At 42.1% G+C, this 17,996-nt stretch overlaps 1 protein-coding gene across 3 annotated transcripts in view; it reads right to left on the bottom strand.

Annotated features, from left to right (window-relative positions):
• Positions 1 to 17,996, bottom strand: part of NALCN (sodium leak channel, non-selective) — a 387,480-nt gene that overhangs the window by 116,440 nt on the left and 253,044 nt on the right. The gene's annotated exons all lie outside the window — the stretch shown is intronic.

Genomic DNA, 17,996 nt, shown 5'->3' with positions numbered 1-17,996 from the left:
GAATGTATATTGTCCTAAGCTTGTACTTGATATAAAAAGTTAATGAGTGTGGATTGCTGGCAAAGTGATTCAGGAAACTTATCTAGTGATTGACCATTATATGGAAGATTTATTGATCATTCTGTCAGTAATAATCTGACATCACTGTACTTTTATGGCAGGTGCAGGCTGAGTACTACTTTACAATTATATGGCTTCCCACTTCCTGAGATGGACAGTAAGCTTCAATTTGTAGCATTATTTCAAGTGCCTACAAGGGATCTTGAGTTCTCAACACTGACCTGTATACCAAGTGGATGGTGAGAGAGGAGGAGATAATAGTCACGATTAAGCTCACTGAGTGATGGTTAGTTTTATACCTACATCTAGGATGAAATCTTGGCTCCATTGACTTTAATGTCAAAACTTCCACTGACTTCAAATTGACCCAGGTTTTTACCCTTAATATTTTCATGATTTGAAATCATTGGGAGAAGAGAATGCATCATTTCCCCCTCCCTTATTTCTATTTTTTCCCCATTTCTTTGGAACATGCACAATGCTCCTCCTAACCTGTGAAGTTTTCTAAGATGCATAATCTAAGTTTTGAAAGGAAGCAGAACAAACGTGTAAATGCAAATGAAAGTCTTATTGCAATTCTGGAGGCTAAGTCTGTTCTTGGTTAGACCCATGTAACACCACTGGAATCCTAAACTCACCTACAGCCTCAGCAAATCAACTGGAAGAATGTGGTGTCATAGAAATAAATAAGAAGATCATTTTATTCTGCTGATTTAAATTATACCAGAAACAAGACTTGTAAAATCAAAATGGTACCCTAAGAATTTTCAGTGATGTTTTATATTTTAGATTTAAAGAGATAGCTGGGGATCAAAATATTAAGCTACTGACTTAGTATGTTGCAGTTACTTACATCCTGTATATCCCATGCAAATTTGGCCCTCACTGTTTGTTTACTGATTCTATAATAACTTAAGAATGTAAGAATGACCATACTGAGTCAGACCAAAGGTCAATCTAGCCCAGTATCCTGTCTTCCAACAGCAGCCAATCCCAAGAGCTTCAGAGGGAATGAACAGAACAAGTAATCATCAAGTGATCCATCCTGTAACCCATTCCTAGCTTCTGGCAAAACCAAGGCAAGGGAACCATCCCTACCCATTCTGGCTAATAGCCATTGATGGATGTATCCTCCATGAATTTATCTAGTTTTTTTTAACCCTGTTATAGGCTTGGCCTTCACAACATCCTCTGGCAAGGAGTTCCAAGTATTTCTTCACACAAGCATTGTGTGAAGAAATACTTCCTTTTGTTTGTTTTAAACCTGCTGCCTATTAATTTCATTTGGTGACCCGTAGTTCTTGTGTTATGAGAAGAAGTGAATAACACATCCTTATTTACTTTCTCCTCACCAGTCATGATTTTATAGACCTCTTTCATATCCCCCCTTAGTTGTCTGTTTTCCAAGCTGAAAAGTCCCAGGCTTTTAATCTTTCCTCATATGGAAGCTGTTCCATTCCCCTAATCAGTGTTGCCCTTTTATGAACCTTTTCCAATTCCAATATATCTTTTTTGAGATGGAGCAATCACATCTGCATGCAGTATTCAAGTTGTGGGCGTACTACAAATTTATATAGAGGCAAGACAATATTTTCTGTCTTATTCTTGATGATTCCCAACATTTTGTTAGCTTTTTTGACGGCCACTACACATTGAGTGGATGTTTTCAGAGAACTATCCACAATGACTCTGAGATCTCTTTTTTGAGTAGTAACAGCTAATTTAGGCTCCAACCCTGTATACGTATAGTTGGGATTATGTTTTCCAAAGTGCATTATTCTGTATTTATCAACACTGAGTTTCATTTGCCATTTGTTGCAGTCTAACATTAATGTGCTGCAGGAAATGCAGAAAACCTGACATGTGAGAGCCTTTTAAGAGCTTTATGTGGATCTATTGATATCACTTCCCAGAGCTTGAAAATGACAGCCACCATTGCTAGTTTTGGTTTCCTGTGCATTTTGGATGAGTTTTAAAAATATATATTTTCAGCTATTGCCTGCAGCCTGTTTACTCTAAGCACATCTAAGTCTTCTTTCATGAATCAGCAACTGACCTAAGATATAAAGTGAGCAAATTTATTGCTTTTTCTCTTCTGAAAAAATATTAGTTCTTTGAGTGACTAGCCAGACCCAAAGGCTTATATAAAACAAACAGCATTGTGAATTGATTGGCTATTCAACAGCTGTTCTTAAATGTTCAATATGCTGGTGGTGGTGGTTTCTGCTAAGACTGATAAAACAGCTAGATAATTTATGCTTATTGCAGACTTGCTGGTTCAGATGACCAGTGGCTATCAGATCACAAAAGGTCAGGGCTGCTGTCAGCTGTGTCCATGTGCAATGATTACACCTTGTGTTGAAATCTAGTGGTTTATGGTTTGGTTTGCACAACAGGGAAAAGGGGAACATTAAGGGCTTTAGCCCCTTCTAAATCCACTGAATCTCTCACAACAGAGCCTATTAAATGGGTTGCTTTCTAGGCAGCCATTGCACTCCAAAATAAAGTGTCCCAGTATTAATGATCCAGGCTTAATATTGTAGATAGCAGTTCACAGAGCACTGGCTAGCTATTTAGGCTGCAGATGAAAATGGTTGTAAAAAATATATGTGAAAATGTTTGTTAAAAAAATCAGGGTTTACCTTGAGAAAGAAAATCTCTGTAAAACTCTAGATTAACGTATTTTCATTTTTACAAAGAAAGCATTGCATTTTAACAGCCATCTTTGTGTCTTTAACTGTTTCCTTCCAGGTGTTTACATTTCAGAATCCACTTTAAGGTGTAATTTTTACTTTTGTCCTGTGTCAGAGAGCTCATTTCAATTACTCTACATACTTCTCAAAGGCCCCATTCTCCTACATCGGCAACACTGAGAAGGGGCTTTTCTTACCATGGCCATCCCAAATGGGGCTTCCCAGGAAAAAGAGGAAAGCAGTGTAAGTTCATACAGTTTAGGTCTCGGCCTTTCCTACCTCCAGCCTTCATCTTCTCCGCCTACTCCAACGTAGCTGAGCTTGAATTCCACAGGTATGTTTTAGAGGCACAACACCTCACATCACCCCTACTCTGAGTACAGGGTCCTTGACTTGGCTGATATAATTCATATTTTGATTGTTGTCTCTCATGTCCTCTAAACAGTTATTTCCATTTTGTTTCCTCTTACCTATTTAAGACCTCTCTTTGAGGGATCTCGGTGATATAACATGTAACAAATGTAATATTTTTGGATTGCTAACTTTTAACTCCTATGTTTATTTAATTTTGAGCCTTTTTAAAATTCTGATGTTCTACTGACCAAAACATGGACAAAAATAACACCTAAAAGCTCTCTTCTCAAAAGTTCACAGTGAAAAGATAAAGAAAAAAGAAGCAGGATGCTGTGATTTCATGGTGTTTTCTTCATTTACTCTCTAGACGATCACATAAAAAGACAGCAGCAGGAATGTCTAGCAGAAGTTATAAAAATAGCATGTATTTTCACAGCTTACTGGTTTTCTAGCTAGTCTCTGCTGTTAGAACTGCTTTGGATAAAGAGATGAATACCTGGAGGGCAACACTGTACAGAGACTCAAATCTATCAGCTTAATATCTAGCAGCAGCTAAGAAAGCGAACAAAAAACTTGGATTTATTCAGTAAAGGATACAGTGCCTATCAGTAGAGATCATTAATGGGGTTAGTTAATGAAGGGGGTTAGGCAAGGGGTTGGTTGGACCATACTCTGTATTGTCCATCTGTTCATCTATGCTCCCATGCAAATAGTATCTGTGCACCTTCCAGGTATTTAAAAATAGAAAAAGTGTGTGTGTGTGCGTGCGCATGTATGACAGAAATGGAAAGAACTTATGGAAAGCTAAGCTAAAGGAATGAGTTTTATATTTAGTTTTAAATAAATTAGAGGCCTGGTCATTCTTATGTCTGGCAGTAGTGAGTTCTCTAGTCTAGGTCCAACTCCTGTGAAAGTTCCTTCTACAACACTTGTAAGCCCTCTCCCGGATGCAAGGTTTTTTTTCATTGGAATGTAGCTGTTGTGAAAGGTCATGGAGGGAGTGATAATCTCTCAAGTACCAACAGCCAAGCTGAGGGGTGGCTTTGAATATTAGGACAGAGCCCTTGAGCTGAACTCTGCATCCAGTGGGAATTCAGCACCAGGTCAACGTGTTCATAGAACCTATTCTAATAAACAGATGGTCTGTTGCACTTTGTACCAACTGAAGCTTTTAACAGGTGGGATGAACAGTCATACTTTCTCTACAGCCAGGCTGGCAAATGCTGACCAGGCCTCCTAACAGCTAAAGTAAACAAAGGATTGTAGGGCAGTGTGTGTGTGTGCGTGTGTCAAAGTGGGTCTGAATGAGTGGAGTAGTCATGCATAGAGAAGACTAGAGGAATGAACAGAAAAGTGGGATGTGTACTGGAGACGGGTGAGGAGAGAAAGATGGAGAATACAGTGAAAGGAACAAGAGATTGAAATCCTTATGACTCTCTTTTAAATTACTCAGGACCTAAAAATGGATGTACCAACATTGATTAACAAATCATATATAAATATATATATATATAATATATATATATACACACACATATATGTGTATACTACACATCCAAATTGTTATTTAGAATGTGGAGCAACATGCACAGTTCATTCTGCAGAAACCTAAATACTTGGATCATTATCTGTTAGGATCAAAGCTACCACTAGAGTCTGAGCACAAAAATGTGCCTGCAATGAATTCAGGGCTGACAGAGCAAGGTTCCTTTGATCTGCCAAAACCAGCTGCCTCCACGACCCTACCATACACCTGCCTGTGGTGCTGTGTGATGCCTATCTCCCCCAAAATTTAGCTCACTTGTCTTCCCACATCTCAATGCTGGTGGACCAGGGCTGGCATACTTTTTTTTCTGGAATTATAACATTTTTCTTCTGTGTCTGAAAATATGTGCTATCTTTTTCTTAATTAAAAATAATCTCACTGTGCATTTGTTTTACTGCACAAAGTGTATTGCTCTTTGGAGATTTTTTTTCTTGTTCAAAAGCATGAAATTAACTGCTGTCAGCCAGGTCTGAAGAGGCAAGGAGATTAAAATAATTTTTTCTAACTGTATTTAAAAATAATCATTTGACAATGAATAAGCATATGAATCTAAGGTAGAGGCTACAGATTCTGCTTTCTCTGACTAAACCACATTCAAATAAAACAAAATACTACTGTTAGCAGGAGGGCTGAATTAGGGCTTCTGCAAAATCATAGTGTTGAATTGTCTGACTTACAGATGAAGGAAATGTTGCTTTTGCATTAACAACATTGCATTAACATTTCCCAATTCTGAGGGGTGTTGAACACCCTTGACTCCTACTAATATCGGAAGGAACTGAGGGTGGTCAGCACCGTGCAGGGTATTCCCAATATTTAACTACACTTGATATATCACCTGAATCTCTTCTCTGAATTAATTTTCCTGCTTAAAAAAATAGTGTCCAAGAATGCCCTACAGTTTCTTGAGAGTTTAAATTGTTTTATTTCTAGACAATTTGGCAACTTTTTACTGACTTATTCACTTGCATGAAGGGGTATATTTTCAAATCCGCCTATAGAATATTATGCCAGAAATGGCCCTTGTGCACAATGTTCAGAAATTACCAAATACTCTGTCTTTATGTAATATGATGATCACAGAGTATCAGGGCTGGGAGAGACCTCAGGAGGTCATCTAGTCCAACCCTCTGCTCAGAGCAGGACCAATCCCCAGACAGATTTTTTGCCCCAAATTGCCCCCTTAAGGAGGGAACTCACAACCCTGAGTTTAGCAGGCCAATGCTCAAACACTGAGCTATCCCTGCTCCTGTAAATCAGTAGTCTCCAATCTTTAGTACTGTGGAGAGCAACGCAGGCTCAATGATAAATGTGTAGTGAGAAATAAATGGTTATTTGTTCTGTTTCCTTAGCAATAAAATTGGGGAGGGAAACGGAAACAAATGCAAAAGAAAAAATTGAAAAGAAAAACATACATTCAAGGTTTTTAAAAGTTTGCTGTCCTTTTTTTGCTAATTATTCCAATTGTTCAAATTTACAGCAGAAGAGTATAGAGTCTAATCAACTGCAAGATGACCCTGGTTTAAAATACCAAATACCCTCTTTCCATATTTCCATATTTCCCCCCCATTTTTGATGGTATCCTAACACTGTTAAACTGGATTTTATCTGCAGCGTCTCTCCTGTTAACCAGTTCAAAAACTCAGAGATGTTTCCTTTCTTACCTTCAGAGTGAGATGCTGCCAATGCACTACTAAAATGCCACTAGTTTCCTGTTAAATTGTGTTTCGTCATCTTTTCTTGCAAAGATTCTGAACTGCAAAAGCTTGATCCTGCACCAATGAACTCAATGGGAGTTTTGCCAAAGTCTTCAATGGGAGCAGGATCAGGCCCTAAACCCCTTAAAAAGAAGTATGAAGAAACACGTTTTTCAGACCTTACTTGTGGCAAGGAACAAAGATTGTCACCATAAGCAAAATAAAATGCTAGCAAAGAAGTTGTCTTTAGTTCTCACCGCTAGGTGTTTGCGGAAGTGGAAAGTACCTAGAAAAAAATCTCTATTTCCAGCATCAAGGGGTCACAGTGCAGTTTTGTGGATCAACAATTTGAAAAAGAGGTAACCATGGAAAACATTCACAAGAATTTGACTATAAGCAGGGGAATTACACCCCTAGATTGTAGTGTAGTCATAACCTATGTCAGACAGAAAGAAGATGATTTCCTAGTGTGGCTCAACTTAGCACTTAGCAGATATTCAGCTGAACGAAACCATGCATATAATAACTGATACCATGAGACTGACTGATCTGGCCTGGCTGCCAGTCCTGTCCAACATCGCCTCTCCAGACAGCAGGCAATAAGTCACCTTGCAGAATTTGCTCCTTAAAGCAAAGCCATGCCACAACCACCTGTTTAAAGATGTGGTTAATCCACCAACACACAGGCTTAGCTCAAGGCAGCCTGCTTGGGCTGTTCCCCTACAGAACCTCAGTATTGCTTTCAGATGGCGTACCAGGTATCAAGAACAAGCTTCAAATGTAGCCAATGCCTATCTCATGAGAGATCCCTGGTTTTGACTTTCCATGCCTTCTTTGGCTAAAGCTTAATCACTTCAGATGTGATCAGATGTTCTGCTAACGACCACCCATGACTTTGTGACCACCCGTGACTGCTGCTGTGGCCAGTTAGAAGGTGTAGGCCACATACTTGCAGGCTGCACCTATTTGCAAAAGCTGCCTGGTTAACTCATGGACTTGTACAATGCTCTTCCCTCAGCTATTGAATGGTTGAGACACTCAAGGTATGTCTGTACTGAAATTAAAAACCTGCAGCTGGCTCATGCCAGCTAACTCAAGCGGGCAGGGCTTGGGCTAAGGGGCTGTTTAATTGTGGTGCAGATGTTTGGGCATGGGCTGGACCCCAGGCTCTAGGAACCTGAGAGGTGAGAGGGTCCTAGAACTTGGGCTGCAGCCTGTTTCTGAATGTCTACATTGCAATGAAACAGACCCATGAGCCTGAGTCAGATGTACTCTTACACTAACATGCTTGATTTTACTATCTCTACATATACATAAGATGAATATTTTTCTTAAATTTAAGTTATACATTTATTTTCCACCCCTTCCCACAAGGCAAGCCTGGTCAGATTGTGACCGGAAGCTGTAATATAGGAGTAGAAAACAGTGACATACGTTAAAAGGGAAGAAATAAAAAAAACAAACCCAAACCCTAGAAGAGTACATGGAACCTGGGAGAACAGAATAAAACCATGAAGTCTGTTACGGAAACACTTTGTGGATTTAAATTACCTGAGCTTAGATAGGTGCTACAAAAAAGTCATAGGAAAGTAGGCATTGCAAAGAGAAAGATAAGAGATAAGTCTTCAAATATCTGAAGGGTAAAATAGGAAGGATATATTATAGTGAGTGCTGGTAGCTCCACCAATTATTAAGGTTGCCTAACACTTCCCATTATAACATCCTGTTTTCAGTTGCTTATACTTAGTCAAACTTGAACCATTTGAACAGAAATTTTCATAGATTCATAGAGCATGAGGTCAGAAGGGAGCATTAGATTATCTAGTCTGAATTCCTGTACATCACAGGCTACTAAATTTCACCCATTTATGCCTGTATTGAACCCAAACTGAAGCATCATTTGTGTCTGACATAACCATATCTTCAAGAAATGCATGCAATACTGATTTTAATACTCCAAGAAATGCAGAATCTACCATTTCCCTTGGTAGTTTTTTCCAATGGTTAATCACTCTCACTGTTAACAAATTGTGCCTAATTTCTAGTTTGAATTTGTCTGGCTTCAGCTTCCAGACATTGGTTCATTTTATACCTTTCTCTGCTACATTTAAGAGCCCTTTGGTATGTGGAATTTTCTCCTTGTGAACATTTGTACAATGTAATCAAGTGACCTCTCAACATTCTTTTTGATATGCTAAATGTATTGAGCCCTAAAACTTCCACTGCATTTTCTCCAGCCTTCAAATGATTTTTATGGCTGTTTTCTACACCCTCTCCAATTTTTCAACTTCTTTTTCAAACTGTTGACACCAGAACTGTATGCAGTATTCCAGTATCTGTCTCACCAATACCAGATCCTGAGGTAAAATCACCTCCTTACTTCTACTCACTATGCCCGTTTATATATCCAAGGATCCCATTACAACTCTTTTGCCACAGCATCGCACTGGAAACTCATGTTGAGTTGCTTGTTCTCTTTGACCTCTAAGTAATTTTCCGAGTCACTGCTTTCTGGGTTACAGAACCTCATTCTATAGCTATGGCCTGGATTCCTTGTTCCTAGATGTATAACTTTGCACTTGGCTGTATGAAAAAGCATTTTGTTTGAATGGGCCCAGCCTATCAAGCAACCCAGACCACTCTGTATGACTGCCCTATCCTCATTATTATTTGTCACTCCACCTCTTTGTATAATATGAAAATTTTATCAGCTGTGATTTTGTATTTCCTTTAGGAAACATTGAATAGCATTGGGCCTAGTACTGATCCCTGCAGAACTCCTCTAGAAACAACCCCATTCAATCATGATTCCCCATTGACAAATATTTTGAGGTCGGTGAGTTGGTCAATTCTTAATCCATTCAACGAGTGCTCTGCAGATACTCAATATTGCTAGAGAGACTGGCTGGGTTTTCCCTGTTAGGTGTCTGCCCCCTCCTTTTTCTTTTTGGCAAGATTTCAGATAAAATTGTTCAGCCATTTCTGAGAACGAGGCTAGGGAAACATTAATATTTTGCCCATGTTTAAAAAACAAAACAAAACAAAAAACAAAAAAAACCCTCCTGGTGACCCTATCTAGAGATCCTCCAGTGCAGGGGTCAGCAACCTCTGGCATGCGGCTCATGCTGCTAGTGTGGGGCGGAGGCAATCGTGGGTGGGAGCCTTGCTCGGGGGCCCCCTTGGGCATGCCAGTGGCCCTGCTGTGGGCGCTGGCCTTGGGGGCAGCGGAGAAGAGCTGGCTCAGGTAGGAGCAGCCCCTGTGTCTGTTCGTCTGTCTGCCCCCCTCCCGAGGAGTAGACAGCACCCCCCCTCATCCTTTCCCCACCAGGGCTCACTGGCGGCTGATCTACTTGGGTTTGCTTGGCCTTGGCGCTGGGTTTCCTGCTATGATAACTGCTGGGCTTTGAGGGCAGCTGAAAACCTCCCACCCAGGAGAGCTCCCTGCTGCCGGGATATGTGCAAAACAGATTGTGTCTCCTCCTCTGCCCGCACCAAACACAATTCAAGCACCCTAGGAACACTTGACCTAACTTGAAAATACATCTCTACTGTATTTGTTACAGGAATGACAATTTAATATAACCCAGCACCAGGAAGACAGACAATTTAAAAACTCTCCCCCCATCCCTCAGCAATCCACCCCCTCACACACAATTTCTCATTGTCTAGGAGTAAGAGGTGAGCTTTATAGGGTGCCATTGCTAAAAATGTGGGTATGTCCATGTGAACCAAAAGATCTCTCTAGGGTACATGGGAACATCTTGTGCATTGTCTGCCCTGTCTAGACTCCCCTATGGAGAGCTGGCACCTTCTCTGCTCAGTACACAATTTAATCTAATGACGATAATTGAAAAGGAATGGGACCAGTAATTTAACACTGACTTAATAAAATATTCTAGAATAGATGCAGGTCATTGATAGCTGCTGGATCATTGTCATTTCATCTGCTTTGAAACAGAAGTCACAGATTTCTTGATCAATGGCGTTGCCCAGTGGCAGTAGTCAGCAGTTGTGGGCTAGCCGAGCTTCCCATTGTCTCTCTGCTGTTTCCTTTCCAGTGACCAGGTCGCGAAGATGTTTGACCAGGCATAGGGCAGCTATATGGTAACTTGTATTTTTATATTAGTTCTTGCTCACATGTCTCTGGACAAAACCCTGAGTCTTATGTCGTGTCTGTTCTTCTAACCCTGCTTACCCAGTAGCCTTCCCTCCCACCAGTGTTAGGGGTTTGTTACAGGAATGAGTGGGTGATATTCTCTGGCCTGCCTTGTGCGGGAGGTCGGATTAGATGATCATAATGGTCCCTTCTGACCTTGAAGTCCATGCGGTAGTGATCAACGGCTCAAAATCAAGTTGGCAGCCGGTATCAAGTGGAGTGCCCCGGGGTCCTGGGGTTGGTTTTGTTTAACATCTTTATTAATTATCTCGATGATGGGATGGATTGCACTCTCAGAAAGTTTGCAGATGACATTAAGCTGGGGGGAGAGGTAGATAGGCTGGACGGTAGGGATAGGGTCCAGAGTGACCTAGACAAATTGGAGGATTGGGCCAAAAGAAATCTGATGAGGTTCAACCAGGACAAGTGCAGAGTCCTGCACTTAGGATGGAAGAATCTCATGCACTGCTACAGGCTGGGGACTGACTGGCTAAGCAGCAGTTCTACAGAAAAGGACCTGGGGATTACAATGGATGAGAAGTTGGATATGAGTCAGCAGTGTGCCCTTGTTGCCAAGAAGGCTACAGGCATATTGGGCAGCATTAGTAGGAGCATTGCCAGGAGATTGAGGGAAGTGATTATTCCCCACTGTTCGGCAGTGGTCAGGTCACATCTGGAGTACTGCATCCATTTTTGGGCACCCCACTACAGAAAGGATGTGGACAAATTGGAGAGAGTCTAGTGGAGGGCAACGAAAATGATCAGGGGGCTGGGGCACGTGATTTACAAGGAGAGGCTAAGGGAACTGGGCTTGTTTAGTCTGCAGAAGAGAAAAGTGAGGGAGGATTTGATAGTGGCCTTCAACTACCTGAAAGGGGGCTCCAAAGACGATGGAGCTTGGCTGTTTTCAGTGGTGGCAGATGACAGAACAAGGAGCAATGGTCTCAAGTTGAAGTGAGGGAGGTCTAGGCTGGATATTAGAAAACACTATTTCATTAGAAGGGTGGTGAAGCACTGGAATGGGTTACCAGAGATCTGGTCTGTTACTGTGGGGAGGTCCAGGGGCATGAAGAAGGGAATCCTCAGTCAGACATTATTTAAATCTGGATGTCTAGACAACTTGTTTCTTTAAAGGTTTGTAAGGTCAGGCTTGACAAAGCCCTGGCTGGGATGATTTAGTTAATGTTGGTCCTGCTTTGAGCAGGGGGTTGGACTAGACTAACATCTGAGGTCTCTTCCAACCCTAATCTTCTATGAACCTGTCTCCCCTTGCTGTTCTCAGGCCGGAGGCGGAGGGGGGGCAGGGAAGAAGACATCTGAATTGAATGCAATGAGGACAAGAGCCAGTCACTGGAGGGCAGGAGTAGAAGATTGGGACAAGAAGGTAGGGGCGAGACTGGGAAGCTGATGGTGGGGGAGAGGAAATTATGAGTGAGGATAGGGAGGACTAAGATAAGATGGGCAGCAGAGGAGACTGTGACTGGGAGCCAGTGGATGGTGGGGATATTGAGATCAGACAAGAAGATGGAGGAGAGACTGGGACGGGCTAGGCATGGAGACTGATACTGGGAACTTGGGAAGGGAGATAGGTCTTATGAGACGTCAGGTTACATAAGAACAGGGAAAGAACTGGGATTGGCTGGGCAAAGGGACTGGCACAAGGAACCACGTGGTGGTGGTGGGAGAGGCATTGGAGGAGGAGCCCTGGGCGGGGTGGTTAAGACCCAGTAGAGATAGGTAAGATGGGTGTTGAGGTAACTGGAGGCTGGGGGAGACACAGAGATGACAAGGAACTGAGAGGGAGAACTGAGACTCTCTGGACAAGGAGACTGGGGACAATGAGCCAGAGAAGAGTGAGGGGTAACTGGGATGGGGAGTCTGAAGTTGGGGAGACTAGGACTTGCTGTGTAAGGAGACTGAATATGGAATGAGAATCCTGAGGAATGGAGCATGGGACTGAGATGCTGAACCAGAGGTGAGGAAGATACAGGATAGGAACAGGTTGGAGGGGATGGCCAGAAGAGATTAAGCTTGAGGACAATAGACAGAAGAGTCTGTGTTCACTAGAGCACGCTCCCCTCTGGAATCTGGAATGGAACCCAAGATTCCCATGTCTCAGCATTCTTCTGCTATCTGTAAATATCCCTGAAACCCACTGGCAAATGGGTTTCATCATCCTTATCACCTCCATCATCCCCCTCTAGGGCTTGTCCACATAGAGGATGACAAACTACCAGTACCATCAGTGATTCCATTAGCTCAAGTGGCAAAAGTCTGCTTGTTGGATATAAGGAACATGAAACCATACAATTGATGTTTTTTTCTGTTTGCTTTTTTAAAAGGTAGGAAGTTACACACAACAAAACTATGTTAAATGAGCATTAAGGTAGGAAAGCCAGGTACTGAAAAGTTAGTAAATGACAGACTTAGGAATTCCTGTGTAACCTTACTTTGTCCCTGCGGCAGGGTGCTGCTAGAGAGGCCTTAAGCAGCTCCTGCCACTCCAGCCCCAATCCAGAGAACTGGATTGGGGCTGGGTAGATAGCCTGATGCTTGCCTGGTAACTGACCACACCTGCCAGCCTCGTTAGCAGGAGCTATAAGGCTGGGAAGAAGTGAGAGCAAAGGGGGTGGAGACCAGGAGGTAAGACGAGACGAGACGAGACTCAGAGGGAGGTGGGAGTCCGAGTTTGTTGCTGACTAGGCCTGTGGTAGGCCAAGCTGTTGTAAAAAGCCCGTATACAGTTGGAAACTGGTGGTGTGGATTTGATCATAAATAAAGAGTACAGGTGTTGCACCAGCATGAAGTATCCCTGAGTCTCTGAGAAGAGGGGGAGAAGGGCTGAACCGGACGGGCACGGCATGTGCTCCGTTACAGTCCCCCTTGTGCATACATGATACAGCCTTGAATTACATGATTCCAATGATATTTTTCCACAGGACCCAAGGACCCCAGCCCCTAGTGCATGGGATGGATCTGCTCTGGGAATGAATCATGTCTGTATAGTGAAGACGTATGTGTATGACACCCACATCATTTGTGGCAGAAGTTGGACAGTGTATAGAATGAGGCAGGGGACTGCAGGAAGAGAAGGGACAATCTCCAGGTTAAAGTAACTGAATGCTGCCCTTAATAACAGAATCATTTTGTTGCCTCTGCCACTATGTTCCTTTTTGATGATGGGCAAGTCACTTAAATCAATTTTTTCCATAAGTGGTCACTAATTGTATATTTCATTTTCTGGGTGCCCGATTCGCAGAAGTGCTGAGTGCTCACAGCTGCAACTAAAGTCAATGAGAGTTGTGCTTTCACCATATACTGTACTATATAATGCTAAGTACTCTGAAAAATCAGGTCCTAGATTCTCAGATGGGGCACCTAAAATTAGCGGATACTTTTGATTTTAGTTTCTCTGCATCTCAGTTTCTCATCTGTAAAATGGGGATAATACTCTTATCTCACAGCGATATTGTGAAAATAAATTAATTTGTATGTGTGTAGCACTCAGATATTGTAGTGATGAACACAATAGAAAAGCTCACAAAGAAAATAATTCAGTCTTCAGAGCAGGATTTGATGAATATGGAATAAACAAGGCCTGGGGCCACCCACTGAATAACAAGGAACAAACAAAATACTGAACAGCTGCTCACTGAGCGTGCATTATCCATTCTTAGTACTGAATGAGGCATGGATCTTCGGAAAAATACTATGTAATTAAAGCATGCCTCAATGTGTATACACAACTTAAGTTTTGGAATTCCTTAACTTTTCAGTGCTTGATTTTCTACTGATAACAGTGTTCTCTTAATGTAGCTTTTTAAATGTAATACATATATTTACTGAACCAACAAAAATACTTCGCATTTACATATCATTTTACATTTACAGAGTTTGTTGTACATACTAACTGATTAGACTCCCCAGTAACCTGATAGGTATGTAATATTATCCCCACTATAAGTATAAATAAATGTAATTAAGAAAATAAGGAGGAAGATGCAGCTGAGTTTCTAGAAAGAATGAGTAGTTAGGCATAATTTCTGGCCTGAAGGTGCTACTCCCGGTTAGTGACTCATTGTCAGAAAATGCCCTGTGCCTCAATCTTTCCAGCTATTATAAGCAGAAAATTACTCCTGTGGGAATTTTGCAGAAATTTGTGTGTGCACAGAATTTCCCCTTTTCCCCACAGAAGTGGACTGCAGAGATATTGGTTGCTGCTAGGGGCCGCTGGACCCGGCAGAGCCCAGCTTACAAATAGAAGATAAGGCCATGGGGAGGGAACTGGAGATTCCCAGCAGCTGCAGTTCCCAGCATGCCCTGAGGGAAGGAGAGGGCAGCATGCAGGAAACTCTGTGTAAGCCTGGTACTGAGCATCAGGCTGTTTCTCCCTCTGGATCCCTGAGCTCTGGGGGGTAGAGGGTGTGAGTGTCTGGGCTGGCAGGTGGGGCGGGGGCATGGCTGGGCTCTGGGTTTGTGTGTCTGGGCCAGGGGGGACACGCAGCTGGTCTCTGAGGGGCAGGGGATGTGAGTGTATGGGCTGAGGGGGAGGGGCCTGCAGCATGCCTCTGTGGGGGAGGTAGGGAGTATGAGTATCTGCCTCCCACCTGTTGGGTTGGGGGGAGGGGCAGAGAAACAGGAACTGGGTTGTCATGGGGATTTCTTTAACTCTCTATTCCTGGGGGAAATTTTGTGTGTGTCTGTATTGTTACAGACATACTTGCTGATGGGTATTTTGAAATAAATACCAAAACAATTGAAACTGGTGTGATTATATAGTGTGGTACATATAGTAAAATTGTATACATAGTAAATTTTTCAGAATTTTACAACACTGTGCATTGAATTTTTTTGGTGGAGAATTCCCCCAGGAGCAGAAAATGAAAAACCAAAACCAAAAACCCAAAGCAAACACACGCTCACCCCAAAACAGGCCTGTCCATTTTCTAAAGGGTGATGTATTTTTATCTGGTATACAGGACGTTTCTAGAGAATCAGTGACTTGTAAATTAGCTGGTCTGTTGCTTGCATCATTTCTTGGCATTTCATTCAGCTTTAATTAAACACAGAGAAATACACTTTTTCTATGCAATGATACAGAACCATTTTCATTACAGATATGCTCCCGACTAAAAACAACAATTACCCCACAATCTTTTCCTCCTTCTCATGATCGGTCTATAATGGAGAAGCCAAAATGTCATTGAATTATCTTCTGTGATAAGAAAACCAATAATTCAGTATAATAGTGCACAGCCATTATCAGCACCGAGCCTGGGATGCCATCACATTTACCTCAAGGGAAAACTTTTCTCCTTGAGTCCTTTAATCGGTTGCACAATCATTAATTTCAAAGACACATTTTTAACTGTTTTCACTGTAAATACTTCTTTAAACAGAAAAGACTACATATAATATTAATTACTTTTGTGTACAATATATGAAGGGAAGAATTTTAACGTCACTGAGCAATTGTCTGTAAAAAAGGTGGTTGTTTTAAATACAGAGAAACATTGAAAGTTTGTACCATAGCCTTGTGACTAGTAGTAATATTTTCTAAAACACCTTCGTGATTTAAATGCCTAAGTCCTACTGCCTTTCAATGAGACTTATAACCTCAGTATTGCAATGCCTGTCAGATGAGCCCATGTCTGTTCTATAAGCTAGGGGTGTGATTCCCCTGCTTGTGTACATGTACTCGCGCTAATTCTCATGGAGCCAGCACAAGTATAACTAGCACTGTAACTGCACTATCATGGGTAGTGGCATGGAGGCACAGCTGAACAATGATAAGTATGTACCCACCACTTTCAGGTAGGTTTGTACATGGCACAGTTCAGCTGTGCCTCTGCAGCCATGATCCATGTTACTGCAGCTATGCTACTATTTATATTCGTGCTAGCTCACTGAGTGCCAGTTTAAGTATGTGTACACGAGCAGAGGAATCACATTCCTAGTTCATAGTGTAGACATAGCCAGAACTGAGAAATGCCTGGATACCTTTAAAAACCTGGGCCTTATGTACCTTTTAAAAATTTCCTGTAAAACTTTAGCAAAAGGTAATTTGCTTCCTACACACCTAAGTCATTTTTATTTCAGGTCATTTTAGCTTTTATGGACTTGTGAGAGGCAAAATGCATAATCTGTGTTGCTCTACTATATTCCCAAAATTATCTGATGTAGGCCCCTATTCAGCAAGGGTTTTAAGCACACATATAACTTTAAGCTTATGAATACTCCTATTCAAGCTGAGTCTTTAGATTTGTTAGTGCCAGTAAAGAGTTCCCCGTGCACTGGGCATATTGTCAGAAACAGCTTAGTTCAACCTTGCAATACATAGCTAAAGCAGAATATTGGATCCTTAATAAGCAATGGTTATAGAAGTTTGCTAAAAAGGGTCAAGTATTTCTGTAATACTATTGTTTGCAGGTGCCACAAAGTGATAGAGATGTCTCTGAAAATATCATTCCTGGAAAAAAAAAAATCAGGTACAAAGGAAGAATAGCCCATGAATCACTTTTGAGCCCACAGCCATCCTTAGGCCAGTCAACCGCTTGTAGTAAACAATCACATACAAAATAAATGGAACAATGAATTACTTTAGTCCCCAAAGCAAAAAAGAGCAATCCATATTGTGATGGGGCAAGGCCAGATGGCTACACTAAAAGTACTGAGAAACAGGTATGTTAGCCCCAGGCTAAACAAATCCCTAGTACCCTGGTACCAAATGGCAGTTGCTCCAGGTTAATCAAGGCACCTGGAGCCAATTAAGATCTTTCTAGAAGGCAGTAGAGATAGCTACTTTAATTAGAACACCTGCAGCCAATCAAGGCAGGCTAATCAGGGCACCTGGGTTTAAAAAGGAGCTCACTCCAGTCAGGCAGGGAGGAGCCAGAGGAGAAGGAGCGTGTGTGAGGAGCTGGGAGCAAGAAGGCAAGGAGCTGAGAGTGAGAGAGTGTACTGCTGGAGGATTGAGGAGGACAAGCGTTATCAGACACCAGGAGGAAGGTCCTGTGGTGAGGATAAAGAAGGTGTTTGGAGGAGGCCATGGGGAAGTAGCCCAGGGAGTTGTAGCTGTCATGCAGCTGTTACAGGAGGCACTATAGACAGCTGCGATCCACAGGGCCCTGGGCTGGAACCCGGAGTAGAGGGCGGGCCTCGGTTCCCCCCAAACCTCCCAACTCCTGATCAGACACAGGAGGAGCTGACCCAGACTGTGAGTTCTACAAGAGGGGAAGATCACTGAGGTGAACAAATCCGCCAATAAGCACAGGACCCACCAAAGTAGAGGAGGAACTTTGTCACAATATGAAGGGCATTAATAAGAGTTAATTTGGCACACCAGCCCTAACTGAGGATTTCAATGTAAATAATCTAAGCAGGTTAGATAACCTTAGGGTGACCAGACAGCAAGTGTGAAAAATTGGGACAGGGGTGTGGAGGATAATAGGAGCCTATATAAGACCAACCCAAAAATCAGGACTGTCCCT

The sequence above is a fragment of the Chelonoidis abingdonii genome, chromosome 1 (genome assembly GCF_003597395.2).
Source record: "Chelonoidis abingdonii isolate Lonesome George chromosome 1, CheloAbing_2.0, whole genome shotgun sequence".
Classification (NCBI taxonomy): Eukaryota; Metazoa; Chordata; order Testudines; family Testudinidae; genus Chelonoidis; species Chelonoidis abingdonii.
This window is presented reverse-complemented; position numbering and strand designations above follow the sequence as displayed.